The 17,720-nt window shown below is 44.2% G+C and overlaps 1 protein-coding gene and 1 non-coding gene across 3 annotated transcripts in view; both read right to left on the reverse strand.

Annotated features, from left to right (window-relative positions):
• Dcaf5 (DDB1 and CUL4 associated factor 5) overlaps positions 1–17,720 on the reverse strand; it is a 101,886-nt gene that overhangs the window by 46,939 nt on the left and 37,227 nt on the right. The gene's annotated exons all lie outside the window — the stretch shown is intronic.
• On the reverse strand, positions 11,447–11,586 carry LOC118595939. Its single transcript, XR_004946622.1, has one exon.

Below are 17,720 nucleotides of genomic sequence, written 5' to 3' on the forward strand. Positions count from 1 at the left end.
AACAAAAAAGAATGGCTCCTTCAAGTTGGGCTGGAATGGCGCACACCTTTAGTCCCAGCACTCAGAGGCTGAGGCAAGTGGGTCTCTGAGTTCGAGTCCAGCCTGGTCTACATAGTGAGTTCCAGAACAGCCAGGGCTATACAGAGAAATCCTGTCTCAAAATAAAAGAACAAAAACACAAAAAGCAAACAAACAAACAAACAAACCAAAACAACAAAAAGAACGGCTCCTTTGGGTGGGGGGAATGGCTCCTTGATTACATTAAAATAAATTATTTAAAATGCAAGCCTTTCTTTCAACCTCCAAAGGTAAATTTTGAAAATTTTACCAGAAAAGATTATCAAGGGTAAGATGGCTCAGTGGGTAAGGGCACTTGTTGCCAAGCCTTTGGACCTGAGGTCAGACCCTGGGACTCACATGGTAAAAAGAGAACACTCCAAAGTTACACTTTGAATTCTACACACACACACACACACACACACACACACACACACACACAGGCATGCATGGCAACATATACACAAATAAATGTAAGAAATTAACAGAAAAGGTATCAACATATCTTGAAAAAAAGGAGACATTAAAATCACTAGTTATTTGCTTTAACATGCCCAAATAGATACTTAAAAGACCCTGGAGAAGGGAGTAGTGTCTACCCCAATTGTCCAATAATGGACTTTCCTTTTTGGAGAGTGGGAGTTCAAGACAGGTTTTCTCTGTGTAGTCCTGGCCATCCTGGAACTCATTCTGTAGACCAGGCTCGCCTCAAACTCAGAGATCAGCCTGCCTCTGCCTCCTGAGTGCTGGGATTAACTAATAATGGATTTTTTAAAAAGATTTATTTATTTATTTATTTATTTATTTATTTATTTATTAGTTATGTGTGCAGTATTCTGTCTGCATGTATGCCTGCACTTCAGAAGATGGCACCAGATCTCATTACAGATGGTTGTAAGCCACCATGTGGTTGCTGGGAGTTGAACTCAGGACCTCTGGAAGAACAGCCAGTGCCCTTAACCGCTGAGCTATCTCTCCAGCCCCCTAATAATGAATTTTTAAGCAATATATTTATCTTTTGTATTGTCAGAAACACAAGAATCATCAGTGTTTCTCCTGGTAATTTTCAATGATTACACAAGCACAAGAAGCATCTATTTTTATTTTTAATTTGTTAAAAGATGAACCAGTAAGATGCCTGAGACCCAAGCTCAGTTCCCAGGACACATGTGGTTGAGGGAGAACTTACTTCTGCAGAACACGTGTCACATACACTCACACACACAGCTAAAAAAAAGTTGGTTTTTTTTGTTTTGTTTTTGTTTTTGGCAGAGGTGGGGGTAGGTGAGCACTGGCTGCTCTTTCAGAGGTCCCAGGTTCAATTCCCAGTACTAACATGGCAATTCACAGCTGTCTATAACTCCAATTCTAGGGGATCTGACACCCTCACACAGATACACATGCAGGCAAAACACCAATAGATATGAAATTAAAAGAAACCCAGTATGCTTTTAAATAACTTCTTTTGGTGACAAGGCCCTGGCTTGCCTGTCTGCTCCTCAGGCCTCCACCTCCTGAGTGTCGGTATTGCAGATGAGCGGTTCCGCAGCAGGGCCGTACATGGTGCTATGGACTGAACCTAGGGCTTCATGCATGCTAGGCAAACAATAACTACCAAATGAACACATCCAGCCCAGATTTAATTTTAATTTTATATTAATTTACTTTATGTATCATGTATATTTTACCTGCAAATAAGTATGTGACTCTATGTGTGCCTGATACCCATGGAGGTCGTAAGAGGGCATCAGCCCTGCTGAACTTGGAGTTATTGATGACTGTGAGCCACCCAAGTGGTGCTGGGAACCTAACCTGGGTCCTCTGCAAAAGCAACAAGTACTCTTACGGCTTACTGAGCCATCCAAGCGAAAGCTTTTGGGGGCAAGAGAGACGATGAAGTGTAGCTGAAGTTATCCTGTTCCTGCCCAGCTCCCGCGGCCCTCAGACCCAAGCAAGTAAACACACAGAGACTTATATTACTTTTAAACTGTATGGCCGCAGCAGGCTTCTTGTTATCTAGTTCTTTTATCTTAAATTAACCCATTTCTATTAGTCTATAAGTTGCCACGTGGCTTACTGGTATCTTAACATATTTTCATGGCAGTGTCTCTCTGCCTCAGCCTTCCTATTCCCACAATTTTTTTCTCTCCTTGTCCTGTCTGGCTACTGGCCAATCAGTGTTTTATTTATTAACCAATCAGAGCAACACATTTAACGTACAGAACTCCAGCTACAATGAAGATAGAGAGGAAATGAGGATAAGCTATGGGAAGAGTCGTCCTGGAAACGTCAGTGCAGGGGTGGCTGCCAACCTACCATGGTCATAAAAACCGCTGCCAAAAACACCAGCCACAGCCGTGCCTACCTCACCCTCCCAGGCAATCGTCTCACCAAGGGGAGGAATGCTGTCGTGGTCCAGCTGTGTGTACAATAAGGCTTGGATAAGATAGCCTGCAATCCTCCTGGGTGGAATGGATGGAAGGGAGGAAAGACAAAAAAATCCCAGAATTCCAAGTGCCAAGGAGAAGCCCAGAATCCCTCAAGTCCCCAAGTAATAAACCCTGCACAGAAAGAAATGATCTTATAATGTCCTGAGCACAAGCCACACTCACACAGAGAAAGAAAGACAGGGCTGTTGGAGCCCAGGCATTCCCTTGACAGGGTGCTCTGGCCACCACAGGCATGTGCTGTTATCTAAACAAGAGCTTAAAAACAATGAGAGGCTTTCAGTCTGCAGTCAGCATGGAGCTTGCAAAGAAACCAGCATCTGTGGGACTGAGGGTGGGTAGGGCTGAAACAAGACTCAACAGAAACAAGCTGGGCCAGCCCCACCCGCACAGCAGCAGGGTTTGCATTAGCTCAAGGCCCCGACAGGAAGCCAGGGCCTCTGCCAAACCCCTTTCCATCAGTGAACAGCAATTTTCTCTGTCCATTCAGTCAGGCCCGAAGAAGAGCCTGCCTAGCACTGGCCTGGGTCTATTCTATTCCCACTGAGTTCCTTCATCAGTCCTTTGTATTTTCATTACAGTGCAGGTGTCTGTGGCTCCTGTGACTTTTCTCCTTCCAGTGCTTCCGGGCAGGAACATTCATCTCTCACACAAAGAGGGTGCCTAAAAGTCTGCTGTAGTTAGGGTTGCTTCATAGTGAACAATTCCTTCCAGAAGGATGGAATGATACCTTAACTCCAGAAAGTGGGAGAATGCAGCTGGCCACTCCCAGGGAGAATGAGGAATGACCTATTTTGCCAGGAGAAAAAGTTTAACATCAGTTTATCTTCATAGTTGGGATACAATACTGTTCAAGATTCTACAGTTCAGGTCTAGAGTGCTGGCTCAGTGGTTAAGAGCATGCACTGCTCCTCCAGAGGATCTCAGTTTGGTTCCCACCACACAGGTCATGGGGCTCACAACCACCTGTAACTTCTGCTCCAGGGGACCTACTGCCCTCTGCTGGTCTCCAGTGTGTGTACACACACACACACAGCCATCCAGACACCAGGCATAATGGCATACACCTATAATCCCGACATTCAGGAGACACAAGTTGAAGGTTAGCATGGGCTACATGCCAAGACCCATTAGGGGCTCGGGGAGGATATGATATCTACAACTCTATTTTTTGTTTTTTGTTGTTGTGGGTTTTTTTGTTTGTTTGTTTTTTGAGACAGGGTTTCTCTGTGTAGCTTTGCACCTTTCCTGGAACTCGATCTGTAGACCAGGCTGGCCTCGAACTCAGAGATCCGCCTGCCTCTGCCTCCCGAGTACTGGGGTTAAAGGCATGCACCACCACCGCCTGGCAACAACTCTATTTTTATTGAAAAAAAATTTTGTTTATTTTTTTGGAAACAGTCTTTCTACATAGTTCTGACTATCCTGGAACTGACTATGTCGACCAGGGTGGCCTCGAACTCACAAACATCTGCCTGCCTCTGCCTCTCCAGTGCTGGGATTAAAGGTGATCTAAACTTTCCACATGACCCAGCTATACCACTCTTGGGCACATACCCAAAGGACTCTCTACAGAGATATGAACATCCAAGTTCATTGTTGCTCTATTTACAATAACTGGGAAATGGAATCAGTTCGGATGTCCATCAATACACAATGGAATTTTATTCAGCTGTAAAGGAAACTGAAATTATGAAATTTCCAGGAAAATGTATGAAACTAGAAAATATTATTCTGAATGTGGTAACTCAGGCCTCCATATGTTCTCTACCATATACATCCTAGCTTTGAATTTTTAGATGGATGTTTAATTTGAATTTTCTGGAGAGGCCAGTAGGATAAAGGGCTCATGATCAGGGTACTTACGGCAGCAGAGTGGGGATGGGATGTCATGGTGGTAGCAGAACACAAGTGATGTGAGTTCCGGGAGGGTACGGGGTACAAAGGTTTAATGGGGGGTAGGAGAAGAGGTGAGGGAAAGGACATTTTAAAAAGCTACATGGAGAGCAAGAGAGATGGTTCACCAGATAAGGCACTTGCCACCAGACTCACATGGTAGGAGGAGAGAGTCAACTCTCAAAAGTTGTTCTGATACCACATTTGCACTGTGGCATGTGTGTACTTTATATACTATATATGTAATACACACACACACTGTATATATACATATAGAAGATTTCTCTGTGTAACTTTAGAGTCTGTTCTGGAACTCACTCTGTAGACCAGGCTGGCCTCAAACTCACAGGGATCCACTTGCCTCTGCCTCCAAAGTGCTGGCATTAAAGGTGGTGTCACCACCACCACATTAAAAATTTTAAATTTAGAAAATTAGCTTACTTTTGTAAGGTAATTTTAAGAAAAAGGAAAAAAGTTTGAACTCAGGTCCCCTGCACTGGTAGATAATGCTTGCTTTCAGATTATTAGATAAAAATCCATTCCCTCCATGGGATACTTCCCTATGAGTTAGTGATTGGGGAAGCCCCAAAAGAATACACACTATCGGCTGGGCGGTGGTGGCACACGCCTGTAATCCCAGCACTAGGGAGGCAGAGGCAGGCGGAACTCTGTGAGTTCGAGGCCAGCCTGGGCTACCAAGTGAGTTCCAGGAAAAAGGCGCAAAGCTACACAGAGAAACCCTGTCTTGAAAAACCAAAACAAACAAACAAACAAACAAAAGAACACACACTATCATTGTTGCTCTTGGTTGCCCACCAGAACTAGAGGGTAAGGTCCTATTGCTAAAGACACTACACTTTGGTTGCGAGACACAGAAATCAAGCTCCCACTGAAGTGGAAACTCCCTCCCTACTGGCTAGCTTCCATGGCTCTGAAAGATGCTGTGCAGGCTGCTAGGGGAGAAAAGCCATCCCAGTATCTTACCCAGCAGGAGACCCTGCGTGTTATGCTACAATACCATCCTTCCAGGCAAGATGTGCCCACTGTGCAATAGGGGCCTGCTGTGGGAGTGACCAAGCACACTCCTGTTGAAACTGAGGCCTGCATTCACAGGAGAGACTCCACCCCAGTAAACTGTGAACTTCGTCAAAGGATCATGGCTAGGAAGGCCATAGGCTCTAGGGAGGAACACATTACTATTGCTTGCTAAATGGCTATGTTGCCAGATGGTCTTTTAAATATTTATGATGACATTTTCTCTCTCTTCTGTGTGTATGCATGTATATGGGTACTTGAATGTGGGAATCGGTTCTCCATGGGTAGCAGTTAATGCAGAAACTTGTAAACAGTCAGTGACTGCTAAGTGCTCAGCCCTAAATCGGGCATGCCTACCACCCACAACAAGGCTGGGATGATAACAAGAATTTAGGATCCAGGGGTAGGAAACAGTGCTTTGAAGTGCTCTTCAGAGCATGACATGGCCACTGAGCTCTGAGCTCACAGCAGCTGTGAGGACCTGTAACTCTGGAAGCTGCTGGTAGTTACTGCTGGGGAGGAGGAGCCACTGTCCTCGGTAGGGCAGCTGCTGGTGAGTTGCCCACACCTGTGCTCATGTAAGCAACTTTAATCCCAGCACTTGGGCAGGGATGAGGGCGCTCTGTGAGTTCAAGGCCAGCCTGGTTACATGGAGAGCTGCATGACAGCCAGGGCTACACAGTCAGACTCTGTCAGAAGAAAGCGAGGGGGGGGCTTGCTGGGGCTAAAGGGTGGCAGTGGGAGGGAAGTCAGAGAGGACAGTGGGGGCTGACTACAATCAACATACATTATAGACACGTATGAAATTGTCAAACGATAAACATGTTTTTTAATGTAGACTTCTCAGAAACGTGATTCTCTTTGGGAATGAGGCTGAGCAAAATGGACAGAGATTACCAGAGTCTCAATGAAATGCAAACCAAACAATATGGAAAATTTTACAGCCTCTTGCCTATTACCAGAAAAATCCTTTTGAGATCACAATATCACTCCACCAACAATATCTGCAATGTCTGTTCCCACACCACCCTCCATTCTTAACATATTCCCTGAAAAAGAAAATTTTCGTTCCTCTAGGAGGACTGAGTGATTTTCTTTTGTTGTTGTTTTTTGAGATAGGGTTTCCTCTTGTAGCCCTGGTTGTCCTGGAACCCACTTTATAGACCAGGCTGGTGTCAAATTCATGTAGATCCGCCTGTCTCTGCCTCCTAGAGTGCTGGGACTAAAGGCGTGTGCCACCACACCCAGCAAGAACTGAGTAATTTTATAGAAGAATGCCTCAGGGCTGGAGAGATGGCTCAGAGGTTAAGAGCACCGACTGCTCTTCCAGAGGTCCTGAGTTCAATTCCCAGCAACCACATGGTGGCTCACAACCATCTATGATGAGATCTGGTGCCCTCTTCTGGCGTGCAGGCATACATGCAGGCAGAACATTGTATACATAATTAATAAATAAATTTTTAAAAATTGTTCTGGGCTTCCTTAAAAAAAATTCCTCCATCCTGACTTGCTCTCAGAAAGCCACTTTTTTTTTTTTTTTTTTTTTTTTTAAATTAAAGACAAGGTCTCTATGTAGCCCTGGCTGGCCTTAAACTCTCAGAAATCTGCCTGCCTCTGCACCCCACCCCACCCCAAAGTGCTAGAATTAACGCTGTGTATGTATCACCACTGCCCAGCTCAAAACATCAATGACAAAGCCGCCACCATCTCTACTGTTCAAGAAATGGCCGCCACTGCTGCTGCTGCCCACACGTGAGTGGTGTCCTGACACTGGTCAACACATTAAAATGGGTCAACTGAAAACATCCCTAAAGGGAGAATAAATGGTTATTTCCACAATATTTTCAACCAGTGATTTGCTGTGAAATGCATTACGAGCACAGCAGGAGGTGATGGAAGAAGGTCAACACACAAAAGTCCTTAGACTAAAGGCAGACCAAGCGCCCAAGGATGTGAGGAGGACCAGACCCTCCAGCTCACACTGCTGTGGACTTATAATGTACAAGAAGAAAATCCTCAGCTGGACCTCTTTATGGCTCCAGCAGGACAAAAACACTTGGCCAAGGCCTTGGGAGAGAAAAGAAAACTGGCCAAGGAAGTGATTAGGAACATCATGTCTAGCTCAATATGAGTATCTTAGTCAATGCTCTACTGCTGTGAAGAGATGCCATGGCCATGGCAACTCTGTAAGGAAAGCATTTAAATGGGCCTTGCTCACAGTTTCAGAGCTTTAGTCTATTGTTGCCATGGCAGGGAGCATGGTGAGAAGGAGCATGCAGGCAGACATGGTGCTAGAGAAGGAGCTGAGAGTTCTATATCTGGATCCATGGGCAGCAGGAAGAGAGAGAGCCACTGGGCCTGGCTTAGGCTTTTGAAAACCTCAAAGGCCACCTCCAGTGACACACTTCCAACAAGGCCACACCTCTTATTTTTTTTTCAAATAGTGCCACTCCCTGGTGACCAAGCATTCAAATCTATGAGCCCATGGCAGGGAGATAGGGAACTGGACAGGTACAGACAAGGACTTCTCATTCTAACCACCACAGTGGGGAAGTGAAAAAGCTTCCAAGTGTGGACCCCAAGTGTACCTTACCATAAATCCATGACTAATAACTCATCTGATGCTGCCTGATGCTGCCAACAAGATTCCCAATACACACTGGCACCAGTTTCCCCAGGATGCTGTGTTTGGGCCAAGGCGCTGCTATTACAACTCGGGCATCTGAGCTGACTCATGTTGCAAGCAGAGAGATGAAAGTCAAGTCAACCACAGGGTTAATATCTCTCCATCTGTGTTTCTGCTTTAGGATGACCTATATGGAACCTGGACCATTTTGTAATCTCTATAATTCAACACATAGAATGCAAAGAATCCTAGAGACACAAGAAATAGGTATAATATCCATTTAACTCTGTCTGGTAACCTGATAAACGTTACCTGTGTCTTTTATATGAGCTGGGAGGGAAGCAAAGAGCTTCCCACTCCCCTCCCCTCCCCTTGTCCTTTGCTCTGTTCCACAACTGCCTTTACACACACTCTTCCCCACTTCTCTCTGGCTCTGCTTCCCATACTGGCCTCATGTTCCTGACCACATTTTGTTTTTCCAAAATGATCTGACCCTTAGTCCCAAGAATGAAACCTCCCTGAGGGGAGCAGGCATGAACAATCTGTGACTTAATAATCTTCTTTCTGTGACTGCACAAATTTATTGTCCCTAAACATGATTCACCATGAGTTTGAGTTCATGGTTTTAACATCTAGAAATTTAAATTTTACTGAAGGAGTTAATTAAATTTCTGACAGATAACTCTGTATAATCAAATGGAATATCTAGCCCATATGGTAGATTATATGGATGTGTATATATATATATATATATATATATATATATATATATATATATATATATATATATCTTAAAAAAAAATTGAGACAGGCTTTCTCTATGTACTCCTGGCTGTCCTGGAACTTGCCATGTAGACCATTCAACACAGACCTCTTTAGGTAACCACAGACACCTTCCACTGTTGGAAAAAAAGCCAAGTTGCTAAAATTGCTTACAGAGTATTTACTTAAAAACAGCCGCTCATAGATCTTTCTAGACCAGAATTTCTCAAATCATGGATCCTCGATCCCTTTGGCAAACCTCTATCTCAAAAAATATTTGCATTATGATTCATAACAGTAGCAAAATTAGAGTAATGAAGTAGCAACAAAAATAATTTTATGGCTGGGGGGGTCACCACGACATGAACTGTATTAAAGGGTCCCAGCATTAGGAAGGTTGAGAACCACTGCTCTAGACCAACGATTCAACCTCTATGTACAAATTTCACTAAAGAGTGCTTTAAGTAGCAACCAGGTGATCCTGATATTTGATAATCATGAGGTCAGGAGGACATGCCAGTCTGGAGTCCACCAATGAGCAAAATTAGTTTCATGGCGCCACCTTGTGACTTAAAGCTAGAAAGCAGCTTTATTAGAATACTTGGCCTTCTCTTGCCTAACTACCAGTGACAGCCAGTGACAGTCAAAGCCCAGCCAAGGGTTTGCACCCCGCCCTAAGGACTTAGTCCTTACATTCAGGACTCTGGTCCACGCTGCTATACTGAAAATACAGACTGTCACAGGTGGGAAAGGCAGAAATAAGAATATTAGACTAGTCTTAATCCCACCCCAGCCCTAAAAACAGAAACGGAAAACAAACTGTTTAGGGATGAGCATAGCACTATGCATTCATCCAACATTTACCAAGTTCCCATAATATCCCAAGTTCTATGCTATATACTAGAGATTAAAGATGAGGAAAACATGGTCCCGTCCTTTAAAATTCACAAAAAAGTAAAAGAACTATAGAGCAGGTTAATGTGCCCATCCTGGTAAGGACAGCAAAGAAACTGGTTCACTGAAGACAAAACAGTCACTTAGTAACCAGCGACAGCAAAAGAATGTAGCAGACCGGAGTTTTCCCTGAGGGAACACTTAAGAACAATCCAGAAGAAAGGAGAGCAGTGTGTGGCAAGACCATTGTAATTCTAGCACTTGGGAGGCTGAGGCAGAAGGACCATGGATTCCAGGCCAGTCTGGGCTACAAAACAAGTGAAGAGGTGGCTCGGCAGTTAAGACAGAGGACCCGAGTTTGATTCCCAGCACCCACATGGTTGTTCACAACCCCTGACGCCCACTTCTGGCCTGTACAAGCACCAGCCATGTATATGATGCAGATGCAGACAAAATAAACATGCCTATAAAACACAATTTTTAAAAACCAAAAAGAAATAAAAGGACAAATTATCCTGCGTTTGCTTGGGGGAGCAGAATACCCAGGAAGAAGAAAGGAGCGAGTTTCAGGAAAGGTGCAAAGCTGCACAGAGAAACCCTGTCTCAAAAACAACAACAACAAATTTATATATATACATATACACATATATGTGTGTGTGTGTGTGTGTGTGTATATATATATGTATATGTATTCAGAGCTGAGGATCGAACCCACGTTCTACCACTGAGCTAAATCCTCCCAGCCCCCCAAAAATTTATATTTTATAGCAACCTACACAATGCAGGTTCTGGGGATATGTATATGAACAAAGATAACCCAAGCAAGGTATAAGAGAACAGCAAATATGATGTTTAAGAATTTGCACTAAACACAACAGGCCAAGAGCCAGTGCAGACAGCATGGGTGGGAAGAAGTGACGGCTATGGGATGGAGAAAGGGTCCTGGAACTCAAGAGGTCCCAGGCATAATAAGGATGGGTAAAGACAGGAAACTTACACAGGATTCTAGGATTTCACCCAGAACAACTGTAAGAACAAGGACAGCATTAATCAAGCAAAGAAGAACGGAATACAGTGCTGGGGGAGAAAGCAGGCTTTTAGCAAGCGTTTCAGTGGGTGGAACACTTACGTAAGGGTTGTATGGTAAAGATGAGTGGGAGAGAAGAAGGATGGCTAAGCCGGGTATGGAGGCTCACTCTTGTAACCCTAGCACTTGGAAGGCTGACGCAGCAGGACTGCCAGAAATTAAGGCTATTTTGGGCTCCACAGTGAGACCTTGTCTCAAAATACAAAGAAAATTTATAAAGGGAAGAGAGAAGGAAAGGGGGGGAAGGGAAAGGGAGGGGTGGCGAAGGACGGAGACACTTAGCAGCTGACCTCTCTGACAACCACTCCAGTGAGGCCTGGTTTTCTGCACGAGTTCCCTACCATGTCATCTAAACTTCTGGGGCCTTCTGATTCTGTTCTCTGTCCCTTCAAATCAGCTCTCCATAGGGCCAATGAGGTTGTTACAAGCACTGACCTCACAGGGAACAGAGTAAAATACTCAAAAAAGCAAGAGTAAGCAGCCTTGGATTTTTTTTTTCTCTTTCTCTTCCCTTTCCTTTTTATCTTTTGAATGTAGAAGTACTTCAGTTGGTTTCTTTTGCTTGCTTCTGTAATAAAATATAGTAGAACATTTACTCAGCAGATACCGAGGCAAGCAGTATTCAGAGCAACAGTTTAAAAGGCTGTATGGAGGTGAACGATCAGACTTAGCCAGCTGTCCTAAGTCAGACAGAGACCTCCATGTTCATGTAGGATCGCTGCCTTCTGCAGACAAAAGATATTTTCTCCTTTGTCTACATGGCTGGTTTTGCAGCTTCCATTTTGGACTCATTTTTATCAAACTTATTTTACAATACAGCATAAGCTAGGGATGTACCTCACTGGTAGAGGGTTTGATCCTCTGTCTCATACACCTACACACAACAATGAACACAACATAGCTCAGTCACTATCCTACCCCAGGGTAACCACTGTCTGACACCTGTAGTGTCTGCCTGTCCGTGAACACCACACAGATGGAGTCACAGAGGACAGGCTTCTTTGTAGCTGAGCTGTCTTCTTTCACTCGGAATTATAACCATGACCTCATCCACATCATTGTGTACATCAACAGTCTTTCCTTTCATAGTATGTCCAGGGTTTTATTATATGGCCACCATACACTTTGCTTGCCCACTTTCCTTCAGTGGACATTCCTGATTTTGGCTGCTATGAACAAAGCAGCTGGGAATATTCTCGCATTTATCTTTAGTGGAAACACATAATCATATCCCTCAGGTGGATTTAAGAGGGAGGCTGCTGAGTGCTATGGTCAGCCTCGGTAGACATTTGCAAACAGTTTGCCCTGATAGCTGTACCTATTCAGATTGGCCCACGTTAAGGTGGCTTCCTAAGTTCCACAGCGCTGTCAATACTACCAATCTTTCTTCACTGGAATCACGCTGAGCATTTCCAGTCACCTTGAACCTGCCATTCAGGTGAAGATGACCTGTAACTCCTGATCCTCTTGGTTTCACTTCTCAAGTACTGGATTGCAGTTGTGAGCCAGAAGCCTTAAATTTTCAAATGCTTATTGTTGTGGTATTGTGTTCCCCGAAATACTGTACACGCTAATAAACTTATCTGGGGCTGGGCGGTGGTGGCGCACATCCCAGCACTTGGGAGGCAGAGGTAGGCGGATCTTTGTGAGTTTGAGGCCAGCCTGGGCTACAAAGTGAGTTCCAGGAAAGGCACCAATCTACACAGAAAAACCTTGTCTCGAGAAAAAACAAAAACAAAAAAATTTATCTGGGGTCAGAGAACAGAACAGCCACAATATTAAACATAGAGGATAGGCATTGGTGGCACATGCCTTTAATCCTAGCATTCCAGAGGCAGAGATCTACCTGGATCTCTGTGTGTTCAAGGATACAGCCAAGCATGGTGACTCACGCCTTTAATCCCAGAAAAAAAAAGCATTTGGCTGGTTAAGCTTTTAGGCTTTTGAGCAACAGTTCAGCTGAGATTCATTCTGGATGAGGACTGAGAGGCTTCCAGTCTGAGGAAACAGGATCAGCTGAGGAACTGGTGAGGTGAGGTGGCTATGGCTTGTTCTTCTTCTCTGATCTTCCAGCATTCACCCCAATATCTGGCTCCAGGTTTGATTTTATTAATAAGTACCTTTAAGATTCATGCTACAGCTGATTTTAAAGAATGGAACTGGAGAGATGGCTCAGTGGTTAAGAGCACTGGTTGCCCTTCCAGAAGACCTGGCTTAGATTCCCAGCACCCACATGTCTGTAACTCCAATTCCAGGGAGTCCTACACCTTCTTCTGACCTCTTTGGGCACCAGACAGACACACACACAAGACACACACACATCAGACAGACAGACAGACAGACAGACAGACACAGACACAGACACACACACACACACACACACACACACACACAGCTATAAAAGATTTTTATGTAATTTTAATTTTTTAATTATTTTTTACTGTGTATGGGTATTTTGCCTACATGTATGTCTGTAAGCTTTTATAGCTGGGCAGTGATGGTGCACACCTTTAATCCCAGCACTCAGGAGGCAGAGCCAGGCGGATCTCCATGAGTTTGAGGCCAGCCCGGGCTACCAAATGAGTTCCAGGAAAGGCACAAAGCTACAGAGAATACAGAGAAACCCTGTCTCGAAAAACCAAAAAAAAAAAAAAAAAAAAAAAAAAAAGAAAAAGAAAAAGAAAAGAAAAGGAAAACCTTTTTTACAGATTCACACTTCTTTATATACTCTGGATATAAATTCTTATTCAATATATGTATTATACATATAGTACCTGTCCTTGGCTTATCTTTTCACAGATGTAATGCTGTCTTTGATTAATGTTAACATTCTGAACCACCCCTTGGGGACCTGCCCAGAGTCCTGACATTATCTTACTTAAAGCTCCCTTTAAGAGGAAAACCCCCTCCTCCCTCTTCCTCTCCTTCTTGCCATGAGGTAGTGTACATCTCTGCCCGCCTGCCCTCCCTCCCTCTCTCTCCGTTCTTCTCCCCCCCCCCCACCATCCCACCCCACCCCACCCTCCAGTCTCCCTTTCCCCTTTAATAATAAGACTTTCCACATGGATGCCACGTCTGCAAGATGTAACTTTCCACTGCACCGTGCTACCATGCTGCAGCCCGCCACATCTGCATGGCTACTGTAGGGCACCTCAGCTCAAACCAGCCAAGACCTCTCATGTGCCATTTCACAATAATTAACAAAAGTTCCTTTTTTTTGGGGGGGGGGGGTTTCGAGACAGAGTTTCTCTGTGTAGCTTTGGTGCCTGTTCTGGATCTCGCTCTATAGACCAGGCTGGCCTCATCTGCCTGCCTTTGCCTCCGGAGTGCTAAAATTAAGGGTGTGCGCCACCACCATCCAGCTAACAAAAGTTCTTAATATTAATGAAATCCAATTTGGTTTTTTGAGACAGCGTTTCTTTGTGTAGCCCTGGCAGTCCCGGAAATCACTCTGTAACCAGACTGGCCACAAACTCAGAGATCCACCTGCTTCTGCTTCTCGGATGCTAAGATCAAAAGCGTGTATCACCACTGCCCAGCCTTAGTAACCTTTTCTTTTATGAATAGTGCTTTTGGAGGACTTTTGAAAAAAAAATTTAAGTGTTTAAGTGTGAGTATGTATATGTACATGTGGGTTCAAGTGCCTGAGGGGGCCACAGTGTCCAACTGCTTATTTAAGAAAGCTGTCTACTTCATTGGGTATGGTGGTACATGGCTTTAATCCCAGCACTTGGGAGGCAGAGGCAGAGGCAAGCGCATCTCTGGTCAATATTGTGAATTCCAGGCCAGCCAGAGCAATATAGTAAGTAAGACCCTGTCTCAAAATCTTTGTCCTCTTTGATAAGGACAGAGGTCAAGGTCAGGAGAGCCTCATTCTTTCAAGTTGAAGAAAATCCCCAAAGCTTTAATGTTGGATACCAGGTTTAACATTTTATATGAGGAACCCTCAAATGAAATATGGCAGATATTTCTTGGGTGGTCCAAAAGGCAAGGAGTTACATTTATTCTGATCTCTACTGACATAGGATTGGCACAGGTCTCAAAGAGCAGACTCTTTAACCTAGCGATCCCAAGAGCCAGGCCAGGTCCTAAGAGCAATTTCCTCAGATGCTGTCCTGGTCTGCTGCTGTGGTGGACACTGACAGAAGCAGCCTGGGGGGAAGGGTTAACTTGCTGCACAGGCTACAGCCTACCAGCAAGGAAAGCCTGTGAGGAACCCAGAGCAGGAACTGAAGAGAGACCAGGACTGCTGCTTACGGGATTGCTTCAGGATCCCTTTCTTACACCTCTTCCCAGGACCTGCATAGGGGTGGCAGCACCCTAGCGGGCTGGGACGTCCCATATCAATCCACAATCAAGAAAATGTCCTATCGACACGCTCACATGCCAATCTGATGGAGGCAATTCTGTAGTGAGATTCCTTCTTCCCAAATAAGTCTAGGTTTGTGTTAGGTTGACAAAAACTAACCATACAAGTGGGAATTTGCACTTTCTCGTTGCTCATTTTTTCATGTGTCATTTATACAGTGTCTAAAACATCATCTACTAAGGTAAATCTTTATAGGAATTCCTGCCTTGCCTAGTTTTATTATTAAGTGAGAAAGAGCTACATAAAAGAAAATAAATCAATCTAAAAAATGATGGGAGCCTGAATACACCAAGAAGTTCATGTGCTCTCACAGACTAGTACATATAATTTTATTTGCAATTATAAGGGGTTTACAAGACTCCTAAAATTTCTTTCTATAAGTATCTCTGAAATGGATTGATCCTGCTCAAGGCTTGTCCTCCTGAGAGACTCCAAAATATCCTGAGGTCTGTCTGAGTTGGGTTTTCCAGGGAGCTGTACTCAGGAAACCAATTATCTACTGCAACTCAGCAGAATTGTCCTACACAGAAAAGACTGATAGCCCTCTCTCCCTCTCCTTTACACCAACTTGTACTGAGGGAATCAAACAGAGAAGATCTGTAACTGAATCCCTTAATTCCAGAGTATGTGAAACTAAGGAGGCCTCTAAGAGTATCCCACGCCTCTTTCTACCCAGCACCAACAAAGCCTTCTAGAACATTAGAAGAGTTGAAATAACAAGGCAAAGATCTTGTTCCCACGGGACTGTGCTCTGCTGGTGCCAAAAACAGAACCAGGCTAGACTTAAAAAACCGTAGGTTACCAGAGAAAACATAAAAGTCCAGTCATAACTAAAGAAATCAAAACAATAAAGATCATCTTCTGCCTGAAGACTAGCAGTTTGTTGGTACAGGTCTGGAGAAACACACACCCACTAATACAGTTGGTAGATTTGTAAGTCACTATTGCCTTTGGTGATAAGGGCACAATTTGATTTTTTTTTTTTTTTTTAATCAAAAACACCTTCCTTTGGCATGGTGGCACACATCTGTAATCACTTGGAAGTAGAGACAAGAAGATCAAAGTTCGCTGGGCAGTGTTGGTGCACGCCTTTAATCTCAGAACTCGGGAGGCAGAGGCAGGTGGATCTCTGTGAGTTCGAGGTCAGCCTGGGCTACAGAGTGAGTTCCAGGACAGGCTCCAAAGCTACACAGAGAAACCCTGTCTCGAAAAACAAAAAAATAAAATAAAAAGAAGATCGAAGTTCAAAGCTCAAGGAAGCTAGATGGTCGCTGGGTAAAACCTCTCGCAGGCAAGCTTGAAGGCCCAAGGTTTGCCCTAGACTCCAAGGCAGAAAGCAGAACTGACTCTTGAAAGCTGCCCTTGGCCTCCGTGCACACCCATGGCATAAGACACTCCCCACAATAACAACAACAGGAAGAGGAGGAACAGTAAAACTAACATCTTGTTTTAAGTTTGGGGGCAGCCTGGACTATCAGTAAGGAAGCTCCTGATAAGGAAAAGGGACAGGGAAGTAAGATGGAGGGGAGAGAACAGAAAGTAACGGTGTGCATCGTCAATCCTAGTGCTTCAGAAGTCAGGTAAAGAGGGTCGGAGTTCAAGTTCAGTTGGGGTGCACAGCAATGGGCCACGTGAAATGCAGTCTCAAAAAACAAACAAAGAAGGGAGGGAGGGGAGGGCAGGGGAGGGGAGGGGAGAGGAGGGAAGGGGAGGGAGGGACTTAAAATACCACACCCTACCTCCAGGTGGTTCAGTGGGTAAAGGCATGCCGCCAAGCCTGCCGGCCTGAGTTCAATCCCCGGGACCCACACTTCTGCGCTCTGTCCTCTGACCCCACATACTTACTATAGTACCCACCCCCTCACCTTCACACGTGTACACATAAAAATAATATACAAATAAGTAATTTTTAAAGTAAAACACACACTTTGGTACACCAATTCATCACAGGTGTTTTGCAAAGTAGGTCAAAATAGATAGTCAACCAGGTTCAACACAGCATTGTTTATCAGAAACAAGTTTTAGCCTTTAAGTACATACTATTAATGGAATATGTAGCCCTTGAAGAATGTGCCAGATCTGTAGTGCTGATATGAATAGATCTCTAATATATACACACACCTGAAAAAAGATATTAAGCTTAGATGTGGTGGCCCACACCTTTAACCCCAGTCCTTGGGAAGTAGAGGCAGGTGGCTCTCTGGGAGTTCCAAGCCAGCCTGGTCTACAGAGTGAGTTCCCAGACATCCAAAGCCTTAATAGATAAATCGATAAATAGAAGAAAAAAAAATGCTGAGGGCCAGCGAGATGACTAAGAGATTTAAGGCATTTGTTGACAAATAAGCCCAATGACCTGAGATTGATTGCTGAGACCGTGTGGTAGGGGAAGAAATGTTCTTTCTCCCACAAGTTGTCCTTTGACCTCCACACATGGACTGTGGAACATGTGAAAGTGTATGTATGCGTGTACTCATACACAAACGTATACAATAAAGAAATGGAGTGAAAGCTGAGAGTATGGTATTATTACATTTCCTTCATTCATAG

This window comes from Onychomys torridus, chromosome 14 (assembly GCF_903995425.1).
Source record: "Onychomys torridus chromosome 14, mOncTor1.1, whole genome shotgun sequence".
Taxonomy (NCBI): domain Eukaryota; kingdom Metazoa; phylum Chordata; class Mammalia; order Rodentia; family Cricetidae; genus Onychomys; species Onychomys torridus.